Source organism: Oncorhynchus mykiss, chromosome 19, assembly GCF_057628025.1.
Source record: "Oncorhynchus mykiss isolate SJ-2025 chromosome 19, ASM5762802v1, whole genome shotgun sequence".
NCBI lineage: Eukaryota > Metazoa > Chordata > Actinopteri > Salmoniformes > Salmonidae > Oncorhynchus > Oncorhynchus mykiss.
Genome location: NC_143040.1, coordinates 4,577,217 through 4,601,889, shown reverse-complemented (window position 1 = coordinate 4,601,889; position 24,673 = coordinate 4,577,217). Strand labels below are relative to the sequence as shown.

Sequence of the window (24,673 nt, the reverse complement as noted above, 5' to 3'; positions counted from 1 at the left end):
CTGGTCAACCATTACCATGCCACAGACATTTCCCTGGTCAATCATTACCATGCCACAGACATTTCCCTGGTCAACCATTACCATGCCACAGACATTTCCCTGGTCAACCATTACCACGCCACAGTCATGTCCCTGGTCAAACATTACCATTCCACAAACATTTCCCTGGTCAACCATGCCACAGACATTTCCCTGGTCAATCATTACCATTCCACAGGCATTTCCCTGGTCAACCATTACCATGCCACAGTCATGTCCCTGGTCAAACATTACCATTCCACAGACATTTCCCTGGTCAACCATTACCTTGACTACAGACATGTCCCTGGTCCACTTATTTCCTGATGAAATCAGTCAATAAGATGGATTCTGTTGTTCCAAGATGCAGATCCATTCCACAGACATTTCTGCAGGTTTCTTTTTTTGCAGTGAGAATGTGTAGTGAGGTATTCTGCCAAAAATGTATTTAGGCATATTAAAACACTTCAGTTTAACCCTGATCGCGAGTATCATCCTGTCAATTTACAGATACAATTACAAATACGAGTATGGCCATGTCACTGTACATAGATCTTTCTATTTTCATGTTCTACTGTGTTATTGACTACGTTTGTTTACGTGTAACTCTGTGTTGTTGTTTTTGTCGCACTGCTGTGCTTTATCTTGGCCAGGTCGCAGTTTGTAAATGAGAACTTGTTCCCAACTAGCCTACCTGGTGAAATAAAACAATTAATTAAAAACCACCCATTGTAGCTACTACCGTGTCTTGTTGATGAAGTAGTAGGCTACTGTTTCTCCTCCATATCTGGGGGTCGTATGCCGCCACCCTGTGGTCGATGGTGGAATCATATTTTACTGAGAGCAGAAAACAAGCGTGATGAAACTATTCCTACAACGTCTGGAACGCTACAAAACACCAGAAATAAATGGTGTCTTTCGGTTGGCTGTGTGCACGAATGTGATTTCAGCATTTTGGTACATCGCCTACTTGTGTGTTACCAGACCAACATTTAGACCAAAAATGCAATGTATTTAGAATTTCTACCGTGTTGCTTGATGGGAAAATAGTCGGTCCGTGATATAATATAGTAAAACAAAATGTATTGCTTTTTTCTTCGCCTTGTCCGCAATTGTATTCGTAAACGTCATTAAACCCTGTTCAATATGATGTGGTATTATCAGTAGTAGAAGTGGTAACCGTGAGTCAAACACCTTTGTCCTGGAAGGAGTCCTCCTCTACCAACATGTACAACTCATACTTATCTGGCAAGGGAGACACCGTGATCACGAAGGCGGTTCACCCAGGGCGAGGCTCAGCCATTGCACTCCGGCTGTGCTGACCCCTGCGAATTTCTCAAATGTGGAAATCTCGATGCGTTCGCGCTCTCCCCTGATCTTGATGTTAAAAATAATTTAGGGACGTATTTAATTACCTGTGTTTTAACTCGCTCTTCTATTGAGTCTCGTGTTGAGAAGGACATTTGTCAACATTTGCATGTTCTTATCAGATGAATGGCTATAGAATGTAGGGTCTGTTTATGAGTCAATAAGGCCTCAGAGATACATTTTGTCTTCTGATAACCCGGATGTGTGTGATATGTTATTGTAGCACTGGTGATTATGCCTGTCATGTCCTGATAATGTCAAGGAAAAGGCCTACTTGTGAATGGATCATTTTGTGCCCTCAGGACGTAATGTGGATTGAGGTATTTTATTTGCTAGATTATTAAATCATTTATAGGACAGTTTGTCATTTAAGACCACAGTAAATGTCAACCATTACCATGCCACAGTCATTGCCCTGGTCAACCATTACCATTCCACAGTCATTTCCCTGCTCAACCATTACCATGCCACAGACATTTCCCTGGTCAACCATTACCATGCCACAGACATTTCCCTGGTCAATCATTACCATGCCACAAACATTTCCCTGGTCAACCATTACCATGCCACAGACATTTCCCTGGTCAACCATTACCACGCCACAGTCATGTCCCTGGTCAAACATTACCATTCCACAAACATTTCCCTGGTCAACCATGCCACAGACATTTCCCTGGTCAATCATTACCATTCCACAGGCATTTCCCTGGTCAACCATTACCATGCCACAGTCATGTCCCTGGTCAAACATTACCATTCCACAGACATTTCCCTGGTCAACCATTACCTTGACAACAGACATGTCCCTGGTCCACTTATTTCCTGATGAAATCAGTCAATAAGATGGATTCTGTTGTTCCAAGATGCAGATCCATTCCACAGACATTTCTGCAGGTTTCTTTTTTTGCAGTGAGAATGTGTAGTGAGGTATTCTGCCAAAAATGTATTTAGGCATATTAAAACACTTCAGTTTAACCCTGATCGCGAGTATCATCCTGTCAATTTACAGATACAATTACAAATACGAGTATGGCCATGTCACTGTACATAGATCTTTCTATTTTCATGTTCTACTGTGTTATTGACTACGTTTGTTTACGTGTAACTCTGTGTTGTTGTTTTTGTCGCACTGCTGTGCTTTATCTTGGCCAGGTCGCAGTTTGTAAATGAGAACTTGTTCCTAACTAGCCTACCTGGTGAAATAAAACAATTAATTAAAAACCACCCATTGTAGCTACTACCGTGTCTTGTTGATGAAGTAGTAGGCTACTGTTTCTCCTCCATATCTGTGGGTCGTATGCCACCCTGTGGTCGATGGTGGAATCATATTTTACTGAGAGCAGAAAACAAGCGTGATGAAACTATTCCTACAACGTCTGGAACGCTACAAAACACCAGAAATAAATGGTGTCTTTCGGTTGGCTGTGTGCACGAATGTGATTTCAGCATTTTGGTACATCGCCTACTTGTGTGTTACCAGACCAACATTTAGACCAAAAATGCAATGTATTTAGAATTTCTACCGTGTTGCTTGATGGGAAAATAGTCGGCCCGTGATATAATATAGTAAAACAAAATGTATTGCTTTTTTCTTCGCCTTGTCCGCAACTGTATTCGTAAACGTCATTAAACCCTGTTCAATATGATGTGGTATTATCAGTAGTAGAAGTGGTAACCGTGAGTCAAACACCTTTGTCCTGGAAGGAGTACTCCTCTACCAACGTGTACAACTCATACTTACCTGGCAAGGGAGACACCGTGATCACGAAGGCGGTTCACCCAGGGCGAGGCTCAGCCATTGCACTCCGGCTGTGCTGACCCCTGCGAATTTCTCAAATGTGGAAATCTCGATTGCATAATTTCTGGTAGTGGGGGACTGCGTTCGCGCTCTCCCCTGATCTTGATGTTAAAAATAATTTGGGGACATATTTAATTACCTGTGTTTTAACTCGCTCTTCTATTGAGTCTCGTGTTGAGAAGGACATTTGTCAACATTTGCATGTTCTTATCAGATGAATGGCTATAGAATGTAGGGTCTGTTTATGAGTCAACTAAGGCCTCAGAGATACATTTTGTCTTCTGATAACCCGGATGTGTGTGATATGTTATTGTAGCACTGGTGATTATGCCTGTCATGTCCTGATAATGTCAAGGCAAAGGCCTACTTGTGAATGGATCATTTTGTGCCCTCATGATGTAATCTGGATTGAGGTCTTTCATTTGCTAGAATATTAAATAATTTATAGGAGAGTTTGTAATTTAAGACCACAGTACATGTCAACCATTACAATGCCACAGAAATTTCCCTGGTCAACTATTACCATGAAAACAGACATTTCCCTGGTCAACCATTACCATGACAACAGACATTTCCCTGGTCAACCATTACCATGCCACAGTCATGTCCCTGGTCAAACATTACCATGACAACAGACATTTCCCTCGTCAACTATTACCATGACAACAGACATTTCCCTGGTCAACCATTACCATGAAAACAGACATTTCCCTGGTCAACCATTACCATGACAACAGACATTTCCCTGGTTAAACATTACCATTCCACAGACATTTCCCTGGTCAACCATTACCTTGACAACAGACATTTCCCTGGTCAACCATTACCATTCCACGGACATGTCCCTGGTCTACAATGCCACAAACATTTCCCTGGTCAACCATTACCATGCCACAGACATGTCCCTGGTCCACTTATTTCCTGATGAAATCAGTCAATAAGATGGATTCTGTTGTTCCAAGATGCAGATCCATTCCACAGACATTTCTGCAGGTTTTTTTTTTGCAGTGAGAATGTGTAGTGAGGTATTCTGCCAAAAATGTATTTAGGCATATTAAAACACTTCAGTTTAACCCTGATCGCGAGTATCATCCTGTCAATTTACAGATACAATTACAAATACGAGTATGGCCATGTCACTGTACATAGATCTTTCTATTTTCATGTTCTACTGTGTTATTGACTACGTTTGTTTACGTGTAACTCTGTGTTGTTGTTTTTGTCGCACTGCTGTGCTTTATCTTGGCCAGGTCGCAGTTTGTAAATGAGAACTTGTTCCTAACTAGCCTACCTGGTGAAATAAAACAATTAATTAAAAACCACCCATTGTAGCTACTACCGTGTCTTGTTGATGAAGTAGTAGGCTACTGTTTCTCCTCCATATCTGTGGGTCGTATGCCACCCTGTGGTCGATGGTGGAATCATATTTTACTGAGAGCAGAAAACAAGCGTGATGAAACTATTCCTACAACGTCTGGAACGCTACAAAACACCAGAAATAAATGGTGTCTTTCGGTTGGCTGTGTGCACGAATGTGATTTCAGCATTTTGGTACATCGCCTACTTGTGTGTTACCAGACCAACATTTAGACCAAAAATGCAATGTATTTAGAATTTCTACCGTGTTGCTTGATGGGAAAATAGTCGGTCCGTGATATAATATAGTAAAACAAAATGTATTGCTTTTTTCTTCGCCTTGTCCGCAACTGTATTCGTAAACGTCATTAAACCCTGTTCAATATGATGTGGTATTATCAGTAGTAGAAGTGGTAACCGTGAGTCAAACACCTTTGTCCTGGAAGGAGTACTCCTCTACCAACGTGTACAACTCATACTTACCTGGCAAGGGAGACACCGTGATCACGAAGGCGGTTCACCCAGGGCGAGGCTCAGCCATTGCACTCCGGCTGTGCTGACCCCTGCGAATTTCTCAAATGTGGAAATCTCGATTGCATAATTTCTGGTAGTGGGGGACTGCGTTCGCGCTCTCCCCTGATCTTGATGTTAAAAATAATTTGGGGACATATTTAATTACCTGTGTTTTAACTCGCTCTTCTATTGAGTCTCGTGTTGAGAAGGACATTTGTCAACATTTGCATGTTCTTATCAGATGAATGGCTATAGAATGTAGGGTCTGTTTATGAGTCAACTAAGGCCTCAGAGATACATTTTGTCTTCTGATAACCCGGATGTGTGTGATATGTTATTGTAGCACTGGTGATTATGCCTGTCATGTCCTGATAATGTCAAGGCAAAGGCCTACTTGTGAATGGATCATTTTGTGCCCTCATGATGTAATCTGGATTGAGGTCTTTCATTTGCTAGAATATTAAATAATTTATAGGAGAGTTTGTAATTTAAGACCACAGTACATGTCAACCATTACAATGCCACAGAAATTTCCCTGGTCAACTATTACCATGAAAACAGACATTTCCCTGGTCAACCATTACCATGACAACAGACATTTCCCTGGTCAACCATTACCATGCCACAGTCATGTCCCTGGTCAAACATTACCATGACAACAGACATTTCCCTCGTCAACTATTACCATGACAACAGACATTTCCCTGGTCAACCATTACCATGAAAACAGACATTTCCCTGGTCAACCATTACCATGACAACAGACATTTCCCTGGTTAAACATTACCATTCCACAGACATTTCCCTGGTCAACCATTACCTTGACAACAGACATTTCCCTGGTCAACCATTACCATTCCACGGACATGTCCCTGGTCTACAATGCCACAAACATTTCCCTGGTCAACCATTACCATGCCACAGACATGTCCCTGGTCCACTTATTTCCTGATGAAATCAGTCAATAAGATGGATTCTGTTGTTCCAAGATGCAGATCCATTCCACAGACATTTCTGCAGGTTTTTTTTTTGCAGTGAGAATGTGTAGTGAGGTATTCTGCCAAAAATGTATTTAGGCATATTAAAACACTTCAGTTTAACCCTGATCGCGAGTATCATCCTGTCAATTTACAGATACAATTACAAATACGAGTATGGCCATGTCACTGTACATAGATCTTTCTATTTTCATGTTCTACTGTGTTATTGACTACGTTTGTTTACGTGTAACTCTGTGTTGTTGTTTTTGTCGCACTGCTGTGCTTTATCTTGGCCAGGTCGCAGTTTGTAAATGAGAACTTGTTCCTAACTAGCCTACCTGGTGAAATAAAACAATTAATTAAAAACCACCCATTGTAGCTACTACCGTGTCTTGTTGATGAAGTAGTAGGCTACTGTTTCTCCTCCATATCTGTGGGTCGTATGCCACCCTGTGGTCGATGGTGGAATCATATTTTACTGAGAGCAGAAAACAAGCGTGATGAAACTATTCCTACAACGTCTGGAACGCTACAAAACACCAGAAATAAATGGTGTCTTTCGGTTGGCTGTGTGCACGAATGTGATTTCAGCATTTTGGTACATCGCCTACTTGTGTGTTACCAGACCAACATTTAGACCAAAAATGCAATGTATTTAGAATTTCTACCGTGTTGCTTGATGGGAAAATAGTCGGTCCGTGATATAATATAGTAAAACAAAATGTATTGCTTTTTTCTTCGCCTTGTCCGCAACTGTATTCGTAAACGTCATTAAACCCTGTTCAATATGATGTGGTATTATCAGTAGTAGAAGTGGTAACCGTGAGTCAAACACCTTTGTCCTGGAAGGAGTACTCCTCTACCAACGTGTACAACTCATACTTACCTGGCAAGGGAGACACCGTGATCACGAAGGCGGTTCACCCAGGGCGAGGCTCAGCCATTGCACTCCGGCTGTGCTGACCCCTGCGAATTTCTCAAATGTGGAAATCTCGATTGCATAATTTCTGGTAGTGGGGGACTGCGTTCGCGCTCTCCCCTGATCTTGATGTTAAAAATAATTTGGGGACATATTTAATTACCTGTGTTTTAACTCGCTCTTCTATTGAGTCTCGTGTTGAGAAGGACATTTGTCAACATTTGCATGTTCTTATCAGATGAATGGCTATAGAATGTAGGGTCTGTTTATGAGTCAACTAAGGCCTCAGAGATACATTTTGTCTTCTGATAACCCGGATGTGTGTGATATGTTATTGTAGCACTGGTGATTATGCCTGTCATGTCCTGATAATGTCAAGGCAAAGGCCTACTTGTGAATGGATCATTTTGTGCCCTCATGATGTAATCTGGATTGAGGTCTTTCATTTGCTAGAATATTAAATAATTTATAGGAGAGTTTGTAATTTAAGACCACAGTACATGTCAACCATTACAATGCCACAGAAATTTCCCTGGTCAACTATTACCATGAAAACAGACATTTCCCTGGTCAACCATTACCATGACAACAGACATTTCCCTGGTCAACCATTACCATGCCACAGTCATGTCCCTGGTCAAACATTACCATGACAACAGACATTTCCCTCGTCAACTATTACCATGACAACAGACATTTCCCTGGTCAACCATTACCATGAAAACAGACATTTCCCTGGTCAACCATTACCATGACAACAGACATTTCCCTGGTTAAACATTACCATTCCACAGACATTTCCCTGGTCAACCATTACCTTGACAACAGACATTTCCCTGGTCAACCATTACCATTCCACGGACATGTCCCTGGTCTACAATGCCACAAACATTTCCCTGGTCAACCATTACCATGCCACAGACATGTCCCTGGTCCACTTATTTCCTGATGAAATCAGTCAATAAGATGGATTCTGTTGTTCCAAGATGCAGATCCATTCCACAGACATTTCTGCAGGTTTTTTTTTTGCAGTGAGAATGTGTAGTGAGGTATTCTGCCAAAAATGTATTTAGGCATATTAAAACACTTCAGTTTAACCCTGATCGCGAGTATCATCCTGTCAATTTACAGATACAATTACAAATACGAGTATGGCCATGTCACTGTACATAGATCTTTCTATTTTCATGTTCTACTGTGTTATTGACTACGTTTGTTTACGTGTAACTCTGTGTTGTTGTTTTTGTCGCACTGCTGTGCTTTATCTTGGCCAGGTCGCAGTTTGTAAATGAGAACTTGTTCCTAACTAGCCTACCTGGTGAAATAAAACAATTAATTAAAAACCACCCATTGTAGCTACTACCGTGTCTTGTTGATGAAGTAGTAGGCTACTGTTTCTCCTCCATATCTGTGGGTCGTATGCCACCCTGTGGTCGATGGTGGAATCATATTTTACTGAGAGCAGAAAACAAGCGTGATGAAACTATTCCTACAACGTCTGGAACGCTACAAAACACCAGAAATAAATGGTGTCTTTCGGTTGGCTGTGTGCACGAATGTGATTTCAGCATTTTGGTACATCGCCTACTTGTGTGTTACCAGACCAACATTTAGACCAAAAATGCAATGTATTTAGAATTTCTACCGTGTTGCTTGATGGGAAAATAGTCGGTCCGTGATATAATATAGTAAAACAAAATGTATTGCTTTTTTCTTCGCCTTGTCCGCAACTGTATTCGTAAACGTCATTAAACCCTGTTCAATATGATGTGGTATTATCAGTAGTAGAAGTGGTAACCGTGAGTCAAACACCTTTGTCCTGGAAGGAGTACTCCTCTACCAACGTGTACAACTCATACTTACCTGGTAAGGGAGACACCGTGATCACGAAGGCGGTTCACCCAGGGCGAGGCTCAGCCATTGCACTCCGGCTGTGCTGATCCCTGCGAATTTCTCAAATGTGGAAATCTCTTGCGCTCTCCCCTGATCTTGATGTTAAAAATAATTTAGGGACATATTTATTAATTCAATGTGTTTTAACTCGCTCTTCTATTAAGTTTCGTGTTGAGAAGGACATTTGTCAACATTTGCATGTTCTTATCAGATGAATGGCTATAGAATGTAGGGTCTGTTTATGAGTCAAGGCCTCAGAGATACATTTTGTCTTCTGATAACCCGGATGTGTGTGATATGTTATTGTAGCACTGGTGATTATGCCTGTCATGTCCTGATAATGTCAAGGCAAAGGCCTACTTGTGAATGGATCATTTTGTGCCCTCATGATGTAATCTGGATTGAGGTCTTTCATTTGCTAGAATATTAAATAATTTATAGGAGAGTTTGTAATTTAAGACCACAGTACATGTCAACCATTACAATGCCACAGAAATTTCCCTGGTCAACTATTACCGTGAAAACAGACATTTCCCTGGTCAACCATTACCATGACAACAGACATTTCCCTGGTCAACCATTTCCATGCCACAGTCATGTCCCTGGTCAAACATTACCATGACAACAGACATTTCCCTCGTCAACTATTACCATGACAACAGACATTTCCCTGGTCAACCATTACCATGAAAACAGACATTTCCCTGGTCAACCATTACCATGACAACAGACATTTCCCTGGTCAACCATTACCATTCCACAGTCATTTCACGGTCAACCATTACCATGACAACAGACATTTCCCTGGTCAACCATTACCATGCCACAGTCATTGCCCTGGTCAACCATTACCTTGACAACAGACATTTCCCTGGTTAAACATTACCATTCCACAGACATTTCCCTGGTCAACCATTACCTTGACAACAGACATTTCCCTGGTCAACCATTACCATTCCACGGACATGTCCCTGGTCTACAATGCCACAAACATTTCCCTGGTCAACCATTACCATGCCACAGACATGTCCCTGGTCCACTTATTTCCTGATGAAATCAGTCAATAAGATGGATTCTGTTGTTCCAAGATGCAGATCCATTCCACAGACATTTCTTCAGGTTTTTTTTTTTGCAGTGAGAATGTGTAGTGAGGTACTCTGCTAAAAATGTATTTAGGCATATTAAAACACTTCAGTTTAACCCTGATCGCGAGTATCATCCTGTCAATTTACAGATACAATTACAAATACGAGTATGGCCATGTCACTGTACATAGATCTTTCTATTTTCATGTTCTACTGTGTTATTGACTACGTTTGTTTACGTGTAACTCTGTGTTGTTGTTTTTGTCGCACTGCTGTGCTTTATCTTGGCCAGGTCGCAGTTTGTAAATGAGAACTTGTTCCTAACTAGCCTACCTGGTGAAATAAAACAATTAATTAAAAACCACCCATTGTAGCTACTACCGTGTCTTGTTGATGAAGTAGTAGGCTACTGTTTCTCCTCCATATCTGTGGGTCGTATGCCACCCTGTGGTCGATGGTGGAATCATATTTTACTGAGAGCAGAAAACAAGCGTGATGAAACTATTCCTACAACGTCTGGACCGCTACAAAACACCAGAAATAAATGGTGTCTTTCGGTTGGCTGTGTGCACGAATGTGATTTCAGCATTTTGGTACATCGCCTACTTGTGTGTTACCAGACCAACATTTAGACAGAAAATGCAATGTATTTAGAATTTCTACCGTGTTGCTTGATGGGAAAATAGTCGGTCCGTGATATAATATAGTAAAACAAAATGTATTGCTTTTTTCTTCGCCTTGTCCGCAACTGTATTCGTAAACGTCATTAAACCCTGTTCAATATGATGTGGTATTATCAGTAGTAGAAGTGGTAACCGTGAGTCAAACACCTTTGTCCTGGAAGGAGTACTCCTCTACCAACATGTACAACTCATACTTACCTGGTAAGGCAGACACCGTGATCACGAAGGCGGTTCATCCAGGGCGAGGCTCAGCCATTGCACTCCGGCTGTGCTGATCCCTGTGAATTTCTCAAATGTGGAAATCTCTTGCGCTCTCCCCTGATCTTGATGTTAAAAATAATTTAGGGACATATTTATTAATTCAATGTGTTTTAACTCGCTCTTCTATTAAGTTTCGTGTTGAGAAGGACATTTGTCAACATTTGCATGTTCTTATCAGATGAATGGCTATAGAATGTAGGGTCTGTTTATGAGTCAAGGCCTCAGAGATACATTTTGTCTTCTGATAACCCGGATGTGTGTGATATGTTATTGTAGCACTGGTGATTATGCCTGTCATGTCCTGATAATGTCAAGGCAAAGGCCTACTTGTGAATGGATCATTTTGTGCCCTCATGATGTAATCTGGATTGAGGTCTTTCATTTGCTAGAATATTAAATAATTTATAGGAGAGTTTGTAATTTAAGACCACAGTACATGTCAACCATTACAATGCCACAGAAATTTCCCTGGTCAACTATTACCGTGAAAACAGACATTTCCCTGGTCAACCATTACCATGACAACAGACATTTCCCTGGTCAACCATTTCCATGCCACAGTCATGTCCCTGGTCAAACATTACCATGACAACAGACATTTCCCTCGTCAACTATTACCATGACAACAGACATTTCCCTGGTCAACCATTACCATGAAAACAGACATTTCCCTGGTCAACCATTACCATGACAACAGACATTTCCCTGGTCAACCATTACCATTCCACAGTCATTTCACGGTCAACCATTACCATGACAACAGACATTTCCCTGGTCAACCATTACCATGCCACAGTCATTGCCCTGGTCAACCATTACCTTGACAACAGACATTTCCCTGGTTAAACATTACCATTCCACAGACATTTCCCTGGTCAACCATTACCTTGACAACAGACATTTCCCTGGTCAACCATTACCATTCCACGGACATGTCCCTGGTCTACAATGCCACAAACATTTCCCTGGTCAACCATTACCATGCCACAGACATGTCCCTGGTCCACTTATTTCCTGATGAAATCAGTCAATAAGATGGATTCTGTTGTTCCAAGATGCAGATCCATTCCACAGACATTTCTGCAGGTTTTTTTTTTTGCAGTGAGAATGTGTAGTGAGGTACTCTGCTAAAAATGTATTTAGGCATATTAAAACACTTCAGTTTAACCCTGATCGCGAGTATCATCCTGTCAATTTACAGATACAATTACAAATACGAGTATGGCCATGTCACTGTACATAGATCTTTCTATTTTCATGTTCTACTGTGTTATTGACTACGTTTGTTTACGTGTAACTCTGTGTTGTTGTTTTTGTCGCACTGCTGTGCTTTATCTTGGCCAGGTCGCAGTTTGTAAATGAGAACTTGTTCCTAACTAGCCTACCTGGTGAAATAAAACAATTAATTAAAAACCACCCATTGTAGCTACTACCGTGTCTTGTTGATGAAGTAGTAGGCTACTGTTTCTCCTCCATATCTGTGGGTCGTATGCCACCCTGTGGTCGATGGTGGAATCATATTTTACTGAGAGCAGAAAACAAGCGTGATGAAACTATTCCTACAACGTCTGGACCGCTACAAAACACCAGAAATAAATGGTGTCTTTCGGTTGGCTGTGTGCACGAATGTGATTTCAGCATTTTGGTACATCGCCTACTTGTGTGTTACCAGACCAACATTTAGACCAAAAATGCAATGTATTTAGAATTTCTACCGTGTTGCTTGATGGGAAAATAGTCGGTCCGTGATATAATATAGTAAAACAAAATGTATTGCTTTTTTCTTCGCCTTGTCCGCAACTGTATTCGTAAACGTCATTAAACCCTGTTCAATATGATGTGGTATTATCAGTAGTAGAAGTGGTAACCGTGAGTCAAACACCTTTGTCCTGGAAGGAGTACTCCTCTACCAACGTGTACAACTCATACTTACCTGGTAAGGGAGACACCGTGATCACGAAGGCGGTTCACCCAGGGCGAGGCTCAGCCATTGCACTCCGGCTGTGCTGATCCCTGCTAATTTCTCAAATGTGGAAATCTCTTGCGCTCTCCCCTGATCTTGATGTTAAAAATAATTTAGGGACATATTTATTAATTCAATGTGTTTTAACTCGCTCTTCTATTGAGTTTCGTGTTGAGAAGGACATTTGTCAACATTTGCATGTTCTTATCAGATGAATGGCTATAGAATGTAGGGTCTGTTTATGAGTCAACTAAGGCCTTAGAGATACATTTTGTCTTCTGATAACCCGGATGTGTGTGATATGTTATTGTAGCACTGGTGATTATGCCTGTCATGTCCTGATAATGTCAAGGCAAAGGCCTACTTGTGAATGGATCATTTTGTGCCCTCATGATGTAATCTGGATTGAGGTCTTTCATTTGCTAGAATATTAAATAATTTATAGGAGAGTTTGTAATTTAAGACCACAGTACATGTCAACCATTACAATGCCACAGAAATTTCCCTGGTCAACTATTACCGTGAAAACAGACATTTCCCTGGTCAACCATTACCATGACAACAGACATTTCCCTGGTCAACCATTACCATGCCACAGTCATGTCCCTGGTCAAACATTACCATGACAACAGACATTTCCCTCGTCAACTATTACCATGACAACAGACATTTCCCTGGTCAACCATTACCATGAAAACAGACATTTCCCTGGTCAACCATTACCATGACAACAGACATTTCCCTGGTCAACCATTACCATTCCACAGTCATTTCACGGTCAACCATTACCATGACAACAGACATTTCCCTGGTCAACCATTACCATGCCACAGTCATTGCCCTGGTCAACCATTACCTTGACAACAGACATTTCCCTGGTTAAACATTACCATTCCACAGACATTTCCCTGGTCAACCATTACCTTGACAACAGACATTTCCCTGGTCAACCATTACCATTCCACGGACATGTCCCTGGTCTACAATGCCACAAACATTTCCCTGGTCAACCATTACCATGCCACAGACATGTCCCTGGTCCACTTATTTCCTGATGAAATCAGTCAATAAGATGGATTCTGTTGTTCCAAGATGCAGATCCATTCCACAGACATTTCTGCAGGTTTTTTTTTTTGCAGTGAGAATGTGTAGTGAGGTACTCTGCTAAAAATGTATTTAGGCATATTAAAACACTTCAGTTTAACCCTGATCGCGAGTATCATCCTGTCAATTTACAGATACAATTACAAATACGAGTATGGCCATGTCACTGTACATAGATCTTTCTATTTTCATGTTCTACTGTGTTATTGACTACGTTTGTTTACGTGTAACTCTGTGTTGTTGTTTTTGTCGCACTGCTGTGCTTTATCTTGGCCAGGTCGCAGTTTGTAAATGAGAACTTGTTCCTAACTAGCCTACCTGGTGAAATAAAACAATTAATTAAAAACCACCCATTGTAGCTACTACCGTGTCTTGTTGATGAAGTAGTAGGCTACTGTTTCTCCTCCATATCTGTGGGTCGTATGCCACCCTGTGGTCGATGGTGGAATCATATTTTACTGAGAGCAGAAAACAAGCGTGATGAAACTATTCCTACAACGTCTGGACCGCTACAAAACACCAGAAATAAATGGTGTCTTTCGGTTGGCTGTGTGCACGAATGTGATTTCAGCATTTTGGTACATCGCCTACTTGTGTGTTACCAGACCAACATTTAGACCAAAAATGCAATGTATTTAGAATTTCTACCGTGTTGCTTGATGGGAAAATAGTCGGTCCGTGATATAATATAGTAAAACAAAATGTATTGCTTTTTTCTTCGCCTTGTCCGCAACTGTATTCGTAAACGTCATTAAACCCTGTTCAATATGATGTGGTATTATCAGTAGTAGAAGTGGTAACCGTGAGTCAAACACCTTTGTCCTGGAAGGAGTACTCCTCTACCAACGTGTACAACTCATACTTACCTGGTAAGGGAGACACCGTGATCACGAAGGCGGTTCACCCAGGGCGAGGCTCAGCCATTGCACTCCGGCTGTGCTGATCCCTGCTAATTTCTCAAATGTGGAAATCTCTTGCGCTCTCCCCTGATCTTGATGTTAAAAATAATTTAGGGACATATTTATTAATTCAATGTGTTTTAACTCGCTCTTCTATTGAGTTTCGTGTTGAGAAGGACATTTGTCAACATTTGCATGTTCTTATCAGATGAATGGCTATAGAATGTAGGGTCTGTTTATGAGTCAACTAAGGCCTTAGAGATACATTTTGTCTTCTGATAACCCGGATGTGTGTGATATGTTATTGTAGCACTGGTGATTATGCCTGTCATGTCCTGATAATGTCAAGGCAAAGGCCTACTTGTGAATGGATCATTTTGTGCCCTCATGATGTAATCTGGATTGAGGTCTTTCATTTGCTAGAATATTAAATAATTTATAGGAGAGTTTGTAATTTAAGACCACAGTACATGTCAACCATTACAATGCCACAGAAATTTCCCTGGTCAACTATTACCGTGAAAACAGACATTTCCCTGGTCAACCATTACCATGACAACAGACATTTCCCTGGTCAACCATTACCATGCCACAGTCATGTCCCTGGTCAAACATTACCATGACAACAGACATTTCCCTCGTCAACTATTACCATGACAACAGACATTTCCCTGGTCAACCATTACCATGAAAACAGACATTTCCCTGGTCAACCATTACCATGACAACAGACATTTCCCTGGTCAACCATTACCATTCCACAGTCATTTCACGGTCAACCATTACCATGACAACAGACATTTCCCTGGTCAACCATTACCATGCCACAGTCATTGCCCTGGTCAACCATTACCTTGACAACAGACATTTCCCTGGTTAAACATTACCATTCCACAGACATTTCCCTGGTCAACCATTACCTTGACAACAGACATTTCCCTGGTCAACCATTACCATTCCACAGACATGTCCCTGGTCTACAATGCCACAAACATTTCCCTGGTCAACCATTACCATGCCACAGACATGTCCCTGGTCCACTTATTTCCTGATGAAATCAGTCAATAAGATGGATTCTGTTGTTCCAAGATGCAGATCCATTCCACAGACATTTCTGCAGGTTTTTTTTGTTTGCAGTGAGAATGTGTAGTGAGGTACTCTGCTAAAAATGTATTTAGGCATATTAAAACACTTCAGTTTAACCCTGATCGCGAGTATCATCCTGTCAATTTACAGATACAATTACAAATACGAGTATGGCCATGTCACTGTACATAGATCTTTCTATTTTCATGTTCTACTGTGTTATTGACTACGTTTGTTTACGTGTAACTCTGTGTTGTTGTTTTTGTCGCACTGCTGTGCTTTATCTTGGCCAGGTCGCAGTTTGTAAATGAGAACTTGTTCCTAACTAGCCTACCTGATGAAATAAAACAATTAATTAAAAACCACCCATTGTAGCTACTACCGTGTCTTGTTGATGAAGTAGTAGGCTACTGTTTCTCCTCCATATCTGTGGGTCGTATGCCACCCTGTGGTCGATGGTGGAATCATATTTTACTGAGAGCAGAAAACAAGCGTGATGAAACTATTCCTACAACGTCTGGACCGCTACAAAACACCAGAAATAAATGGTGTCTTTCGGTTGGCTGTGTGCACGAATGTGATTTCAGCATTTTGGTACATCGCCTACTTGTGTGTTACCAGACCAACATTTAGACCAAAAATGCAATGTATTTAGAATTTCTACCGTGTTGCTTGATGGGAAAATAGTCGGTCCGTGATATAATATAGTAAAACAAAATGTATTGCTTTTTTCTTCGCCTTGTCCGCAACTGTATTCGTAAACGTCATTAAACCCTGTTCAATATGATGTGGTATTATCAGTAGTAGAAGTGGTAACCGTGAGTCAAACACCTTTGTCCTGGAAGGAGTACTCCTCTACCAACGTGTACAACTCATACTTACCTGGTAAGGGAGACACCATGATCACGAAGGCGGTTCACCCAGGGCGAGGCTCAGCCATTGCACTCCGGCTGTGCTGACCCCTGCGAATTTCTCAAATGTGGAAATCTCTTGCGCTCTCCCCTGATCTTGATGTTAAAAATAATTTAGGGACATATTTATTAATTCAATGTGTTTTAACTCGCTCTTCTATTGAGTTTCGTGTTGAGAAGGACATTTGTCAACATTTGCATGTTCTTATCAGATGAATGGCTATAGAATGTAGGGTCTGTTTATGAGTCAACTAAGGCCTTAGAGATACATTTTGTCTTCTGATAACCCGGATGTGTGTGATATGTTATTGTAGCACTGGTGATTATGCCTGTCATGTCCTGATAATGTCAAGGCAAAGGCCTACTTGTGAATGGATCATTTTGTGCCCTCATGATGTAATCTGGATTGAGGTCTTTCATTTGCTAGAATATTAAATAATTTATAGGAGAGTTTGTAATTTAAGACCACAGTACATGTCAACCATTACAATGCCACAGAAATTTCCCTGGTCAACTATTACCGTGAAAACAGACATTTCCCTGGTCAACCATTACCATGACAACAGACATTTCCCTGGTCAACCATTACCATGCCACAGTCATGTCCCTGGTCAAACATTACCATGACAACAGACATTTCCCTCGTCAACTATTACCATGACAACAGACATTTCCCTGGTCAACCATTACCATGAAAACAGACATTTCCCTGGTCAACCATTACCATGACAACAGACATTTCCCTGGTCAACCATTACCATTCCACAGTCATTTCACGGTCAACCATTACCATGACAACAGACATTTCCCTGGTCAACCATTACCATGCCACAGTCATTGCCCTGGTCAACCATTACCTTGACAACAGACATTTCCCTGGTTAAACATTACCATTCCACAGACATTTCCCTGGTCAACCATTACCTTGACAACAGACATTTCCCTGGTCAACCATTACCATTCCACAGACATGTCCCTGGTCTACAATGCCACAAACATTTCCCTGGTCAACCATTACCATGCCACAGACATGTCCCTGGTCCACTTATTTCCTGATGAAATCAGTCAATAAGATGGATTCTGTTGTTCCAAGATGCAGATCCATTCCACAGACATTTCTGCAGGTTTTTTTTTTTGCAGTGAGAATGTGTAGTGAGGTACTCTGCTAAAAATGTATTTAGGCATATTAAAACACTTCAGTTTAACCCTGATCGCGAGTATCATCCTGTCAATTTACAGATACAATTACAAATACGAGTATGGCCATGTCACTGTACATAGATCTTTCTATTTTCATGTTCTACTGTGTTATTGACTACGTTTGTTTACGTGTAACTCTGTGTTGTTGTATTTGTCGCACTGCTGTGCTTTATCTTGGCCAGGTCGCAGTTTGTAAATGAGAACTTGTTCCTAACTAGCCTACCTGATGAAATAAAACAATTAATTAAAAACCACCCATTGTAGCTACTACCGTGTCTTGTTGATGAAGTAGTAGGCTACTGTTTCTCCTCCATATCTGTGGGTCGTATGCCACCCTGTGGTCGATGGTGGAATCATATTTTACTGAGAGCAGAAAACAAGCGTGATGAAACTATTCCTACAACGTCTGGACCGCTACAAAACACCAGAAATAAATGGTGTCTTTCGGTTGGCTGTGTGCACGAATGTGATTTCAGCATTTTGGTACATCGCCTACTTGTGTGTTACCAGACCAACATTTAGACCAAAAATGCAATGTATTTAGAATTTCTACCGTGTTGCTTGATGGGAAAATAGTCGGTCCGTGATATAATATAGTAAAACAAAATGTATTGCTTTTTTCTTCGCCTTGTCCGCAACTGTATTCGTAAACGTCATTAAACCCTGTTCAATATGATGTGGATTTATCAGTAGTAGAAGTGGTAACCGTGAGTCAAACACCTTTGTCCTGGAAGGAGTACTCCTCTACCAACGTGTACAACTCATACTTACCTGGTAAGGGAGACACCGTGATCACGAAGGCGGTTCACCCAGGGCGAGGCTCAGCCATTGCACTCCGGCTGTGCTGATCCCTGCGAATTTCTCAAATGTGGAAATCTCTTGCGCTCTCCCCTGATCTTGATGTTAAAAATAATTTAGGGACATATTTATTAATTCAATGTGTTTTAACTCGCTCTTCTATTGAGTTTCGTGTTGAGAAGGACATTTGTCAACATTTGCATGTTCTTATCAGATGAATGGCTATAGAATGTAGGGTCTGTTTATGAGTCAACTAAGGCCTTAGAGATACATTTTGTCTTCTGATAACCCGGATGTGTGTGATATGTTATTGTAGCACTGGTGATTATGCCTGTCATGTCCTGATAATGTCAAGGCAAAGGCCTACTTGTGAATGGATCATTTTGTGCCCTCATGATGTAATCTGGATTGAGGTCTTTCATTTGCTAGAATATTAAATAATTTATAGGAGAGTTTGTAATTTAAGACCACAGTACATGTCAACCATTACAATGCCACAGAAATTTCCCTGGTCAACTATTACCGTGAAAACAGACATTTCCCTGGTCAACCATTACCATGACAACAGACATTTCCCTGGTCAACCATTACCATGCCACAGTCATGTCCCTGGTCAAACATTACCATGACAACAGACATTTCCCTCGTCAACTATTACCATGACAACAGACATTTCCCTGGTCAACCATTACCATGAAAACAGACATTTCCCTGGTCAACCATTACCATGACAACAGACATTTCCCTGGTCAACCATTACCATTCCACAGTCATTTCACGGTCAACCATTACCATGACAACAGACATTTCCCTGGTCAACCATTACCATGCCACAGTCATTGCCCTGGTCAACCATTACCTTGACAACAGACATTTCCCTGGTTAAACATTACCATTCCACAGACATTTCCCTGGTCAACCATTACCTTGACAACAGACATTTCCCTGGTCAACCATTACCATTCCACAGACATGTCCCTGGTCTACAATGCCACAAACATTTCCCTGGTCAACCATTACCATGCCACAGACATGTCCCTGGTCCACTTATTTCCTGATGAAATCAGTCAATAAGATGGATTCTGTTGTTCCAAGATGCAGATCCATTCCACAGACATTTCTGCAGGTTTTTTTTTTTGCAGTGAGAATGTGTAGTGAGGTACTCTGCTAAAAATGTATTTAGGCATATTAAAACACTTCAGTTTAACCCTGATCGCGAGTATCATCCTGTCAATTTACAGATACAATTACAAATACGAGTATGGCCATGTCACTGTACATAGATCTTTCTATTTTCATGTTCTACTGTGTTATTGACTACGTTTGTTTACGTGTAACTCTGTGTTGTTGTTTTTGTCGCACTGCTGTGCTTTATCTTGGCCAGGTCGCAGTTTGTAAATGAGAACTTGTTCCTAACTAGCCTACCTGATGAAATAAAACAATTAATTAAAAACCACCCATTGTAGCTACTACCGTGTCTTGTTGATGAAGTAGTAGGCTACTGTTTCTCCTCCATATCTGTGGGTCGTATGCCACCCTGTGGTCGATGGTGGAATCATATTTTACTGAGAGCAGAAAACAAGCGTGATGAAACTATTCCTACAACGTCTGGAACGCTACAAAACACCAGAAATAAATGGTGTCTTTCGGTTGGCTGTGTGCACGAATGTGATTTCAGCATTTTGGTACATCGCCTACTTGTGTGTTACCAGACCAACATTTAGACAGAAAATGCAATGTATTTAGAATTTCTACCGTGTTGCTTGATGGGAAAATAGTCGGTCCGTGATATAATATAGTAAAACAAAATGTATTGCTTTTTTCTTCGCCTTGTCCGCAACTGTATTCGTAAACGTCATTAAACCCTGTTCAATATGATGTGGTATTATCAGTAGTAGAAGTGGTAACCGTGAGTCAAACACCTTTGTCCTGGAAGGAGTACTCCTCTACCAACGTGTACAACTCATACTTACCTGGTAAGGGAGACACCGTGATCACGAAGGCGGTTCACCCAGGGCGAGGCTCAGCCATTGCACTCCGGCTGTGCTGATCCCTGCAAATTTCTCAAATGTGGAAATCTCTTGCGCTCTCCCCTGATCTTGATGTTAAAAATAATTTAGGGACATATTTATTAATTCAATGTGTTTTAACTCGCTCTTCTATTGAGTTTCGTGTTGAGAAGGACATTTGTCAACATTTGCATGTTCTTATCAGATGAATGGCTATAGAATGTAGGGTCTGTTTATGAGTCAACTAAGGCCTCAGAGATACATTTTGTCTTCTGATAACCCGGATGTGTGTGATATGTTATTGTAGCACTGGTGATTATGCCTGTCATGTCCTGATAATGTCAAGGCAAAGGCCTACTTGTGAATGGATCATTTTGTGCCCTCATGATGTAATCTGGATTGAGGTCTTTCATTTGCTAGAATATTAAATAATTTATAGGAGAGTTTGTAATTTAAGACCACAGTACATGTCAACCATTACAATGCCACAGAAATTTCCCTGGTCAACTATTACCGTGAAAACAGACATTTCCCTGGTCAACCATTACCATGACAACAGACATTTCCCTGGTCAACCATTACCATGCCACAGTCATGTCCCTGGTCAAACATTACCATGACAACAGACATTTCCCTCGTCAACTATTACCATGACAACAGACATTTCCCTGGTCAACCATTACCATGAAAACAGACATTTCCCTGGTCAACCATTACCATGACAACAGACATTTCCCTGGTCAACCATTACCATTCCACAGTCATTTCACGGTCAACCATTACCATGACAACAGACATTTCCCTGGTCAACCATTACCATGCCACAGTCATTGCCCTGGTCAACCATTACCTTGACAACAGACATTTCCCTGGTTAAACATTACCATTCCACAGACATTTCCCTGGTCAACCATTACCTTGACAACAGACATTTCCCTGGTCAACCATTACCATTCCACAGACATGTCCCTGGTCTACAATGCCACAAACATTTCCCTGGTCAACCATTACCATGCCACAGACATGTCCCTGGTCCACTTATTTCCTGATGAAATCAGTCAATAAGATGGATTCTGTTGTTCCAAGATGCAGATCCATTCCACAGACATTTCTGCAGGTTTTTTTTTTTGCAGTGAGAATGTGTAGTGAGGTACTCTGCTAAAAATGTATTTAGGCATATTAAAACACTTCAGTTTAACCCTGATCGCGAGTATCATCCTGTCAATTTACAGATACAATTACAAATACGAGTATGGCCATGTCACTGTACATAGATCTTTCTATTTTCATGTTCTACTGTGTTATTGACTACGTTTGTTTACGTGTAACTCTGTGTTGTTGTTTTTGTCGCACTGCTGTGCTTTATCTTGGCCAGGTCGCAGTTTGTAAATGAGAACTTGTTCCTAACTAGCCTACCTGATGAAATAAAACAATTAATTAAAAACCACCCATTGTAGCTACTACCGTGTCTTGTTGATGAAGTAGTAGGCTACTGTTTCTCCTCCATATCTGTGGGTCGTATGCCACCCTGTGGTCGATGGTGGAATCATATTTTACTGAGAGCAGAAAACAAGCGTGATGAAACTATTCCTACAACGTCTGGACCGCTACAAAACACCAGAAATAAATGGTGTCTTTCGGTTGGCTGTGTGCACGAATGTGATTTCAGCATTTTGGTACATCGCCTACTTGTGTGTTACCAGACCAACATTTAGACCAAAAATGCAATGTATTTAGAATTTCTACCGTGTTGCTTGATGGGAAAATAGTCGGTCCGTGATATAATATAGTAAAACAAAATGTATTGCTTTTTTCTTCGCCTTGTCCGCAACTGTATTCGTAAACGTCATTAAACCCTGTTCAATATGATGTGGTATTATCAGTAGTAGAAGTGGTAACCGTGAGTCAAACGCCTTTGTCCTGGAAGTAGTACTCCTCTACCAACGTGTACAACTCATACTTACCTGGCAAGGGAGACACCATGATCACGAAGGCGGTTCACCCAGGGCGAGGCTCAGCCATTGCACTCCGGCTGTGCTGACCCCTGCGAATTTCTCAAATGTGGAAATCTCGATTGCAGTCCGCGCTCTCCCCTGATCTTGATGTTAAAAATAATTTAGGGACATATTTATTAATTCAATGTGTTTTAACTCGCTCTTCTATTGAGTTTCGTGTTGAGAAGGACATTTGTCAACATTTGCATGTTCTTATCAGATGAATGGCTATAGAATGTAGGGTCTGTTTATGAGTCAACTAAGGCCTCAGAGATACATTTTGTCTTCTGATAACCCGGATGTGTGTGATATGTTATTGTAGCACTGGTGATTATGCCTGTCATGTCCTGATAATGTCAAGGCAAAGGCCTACTTGTGAATGGATCATTTTGTGCCCTCATGATGTAATCTGGATTGAGGTCTTTCATTTGCTAGAATATTAAATAATTTATAGGAGAGTTTGTAATTTAAGACCACAGTACATGTCAACCATTACAATGCCACAGAAATTTCCCTGGTCAACTATTACCATGACAACAGACATTTCCCTGGTCAACCATTACCATGCCACAGTCATGTCCCTGGTCAAACATTACCATGACAACAGACATTTCCCTCGTCAACTATTACCATGACAACAGACATTTCCCTGGTCAACCATTACCATGAAAACAGACATTTCCCTGGTCAACCATTACCATGACAACAGACATTTCCCTGGTCAACCATTACCATTCCACAGTCATTTCACGGTCAACCATTACCATGACAACAGACATTTCCCTGGTCAACCATTACCATGCCACAGTCATTGCCCTGGTCAACCATTACCTTGACAACAGACATTTCCCTGGTTAAACATTACCATTCCACAGACATTTCCCTGGTCAACCATTACCTTGACAACAGACATTTCCCTGGTCAACCATTACCATTCCACAGACATGTCCCTGGTCTACAATGCCACAAACATTTCCCTGGTCAACCATTACCATGCCACAGACATGTCCCTGGTCCACTTATTTCCTGATGAAATCAGTCAATAAGATGGATTCTGTTGTTCCAAGATGCAGATCCATTCCACAGACATTTCTGCAGGTTTTTTTTTTTGCAGTGAGAATGTGTAGTGAGGTACTCTGCTAAAAATGTATTTAGGCATATTAAAACACTTCAGTTTAACCCTGATCGCGAGTATCATCCTGTCAATTTACAGATACAATTACAAATACGAGTATGGCCATGTCACTGTACATAGATCTTTCTATTTTCATGTTCTACTGTGTTATTGACTACGTTTGTTTACGTGTAACTCTGTGTTGTTGTTTTTGTCGCACTGCTGTGCTTTATCTTGGCCAGGTCGCAGTTTGTAAATGAGAACTTGTTCCTAACTAGCCTACCTGATGAAATAAAACAATTAATTAAAAACCACCCATTGTAGCTACTACCGTGTCTTGTTGATGAAGTAGTAGGCTACTGTTTCTCCTCCATATCTGTGGGTCGTATGCCACCCTGTGGTCGATGGTGGAATCATATTTTACTGAGAGCAGAAAACAAGCGTGATGAAACTATTCCTACAACGTCTGGACCGCTACAAAACACCAGAAATAAATGGTGTCTTTCGGTTGGCTGTGTGCACGAATGTGATTTCAGCATTTTGGTACATCGCCTACTTGTGTGTTACCAGACCAACATTTAGACCAAAAATGCAATGTATTTAGAATTTCTACCGTGTTGCTTGATGGGAAAATAGTCGGTCCGTGATATAATATAGTAAAACAAAATGTATTGCTTTTTTCTTCGCCTTGTCCGCAACTGTATTCGTAAACGTCATTAAA

The 24,673-nt window shown here is 41.0% G+C and overlaps 3 non-coding genes and 9 pseudogenes across 3 annotated transcripts; all 12 read left to right on the top strand.

The window, feature by feature from the left end:
* Positions 1-1,255: 1,255 nt before the first annotated feature.
* LOC149974698 (U1 spliceosomal RNA) lies at positions 1,256-1,380 on the top strand (annotated as a pseudogene).
* A 1,739-nt stretch (positions 1,381-3,119) lies between these two features.
* Positions 3,120-3,283, top strand: LOC149974697 (U1 spliceosomal RNA). Its single transcript, XR_016489172.1, has one exon. It is a non-coding gene; the product is annotated as a U1 spliceosomal RNA (small nuclear RNA).
* A 1,732-nt stretch (positions 3,284-5,015) lies between these two features.
* LOC149974696 (U1 spliceosomal RNA) lies at positions 5,016-5,179 on the top strand. The gene has a single exon (XR_016489170.1). It is a non-coding gene; the product is annotated as a U1 spliceosomal RNA (small nuclear RNA).
* A 1,732-nt stretch (positions 5,180-6,911) lies between these two features.
* On the top strand, positions 6,912-7,075 carry LOC149974695 (U1 spliceosomal RNA). Its single transcript, XR_016489167.1, has one exon. It is a non-coding gene; the product is annotated as a U1 spliceosomal RNA (small nuclear RNA).
* A 1,732-nt stretch (positions 7,076-8,807) lies between these two features.
* LOC149974694 (U1 spliceosomal RNA) lies at positions 8,808-8,933 on the top strand (annotated as a pseudogene).
* A 1,870-nt stretch (positions 8,934-10,803) lies between these two features.
* LOC149974693 (U1 spliceosomal RNA) lies at positions 10,804-10,929 on the top strand (annotated as a pseudogene).
* A 1,870-nt stretch (positions 10,930-12,799) lies between these two features.
* LOC149974692 (U1 spliceosomal RNA) lies at positions 12,800-12,923 on the top strand (annotated as a pseudogene).
* A 1,876-nt stretch (positions 12,924-14,799) lies between these two features.
* On the top strand, positions 14,800-14,923 carry LOC149974691 (U1 spliceosomal RNA; annotated as a pseudogene).
* Positions 14,924-16,800: 1,877 nt separating this feature from the next.
* LOC149974690 (U1 spliceosomal RNA) lies at positions 16,801-16,926 on the top strand (annotated as a pseudogene).
* A 1,874-nt stretch (positions 16,927-18,800) lies between these two features.
* On the top strand, positions 18,801-18,926 carry LOC149974689 (U1 spliceosomal RNA; annotated as a pseudogene).
* Positions 18,927-20,800: 1,874 nt separating this feature from the next.
* On the top strand, positions 20,801-20,926 carry LOC149974688 (U1 spliceosomal RNA; annotated as a pseudogene).
* A 1,874-nt stretch (positions 20,927-22,800) lies between these two features.
* On the top strand, positions 22,801-22,926 carry LOC149974687 (U1 spliceosomal RNA; annotated as a pseudogene).
* Positions 22,927-24,673: the final 1,747 nt, after the last annotated feature.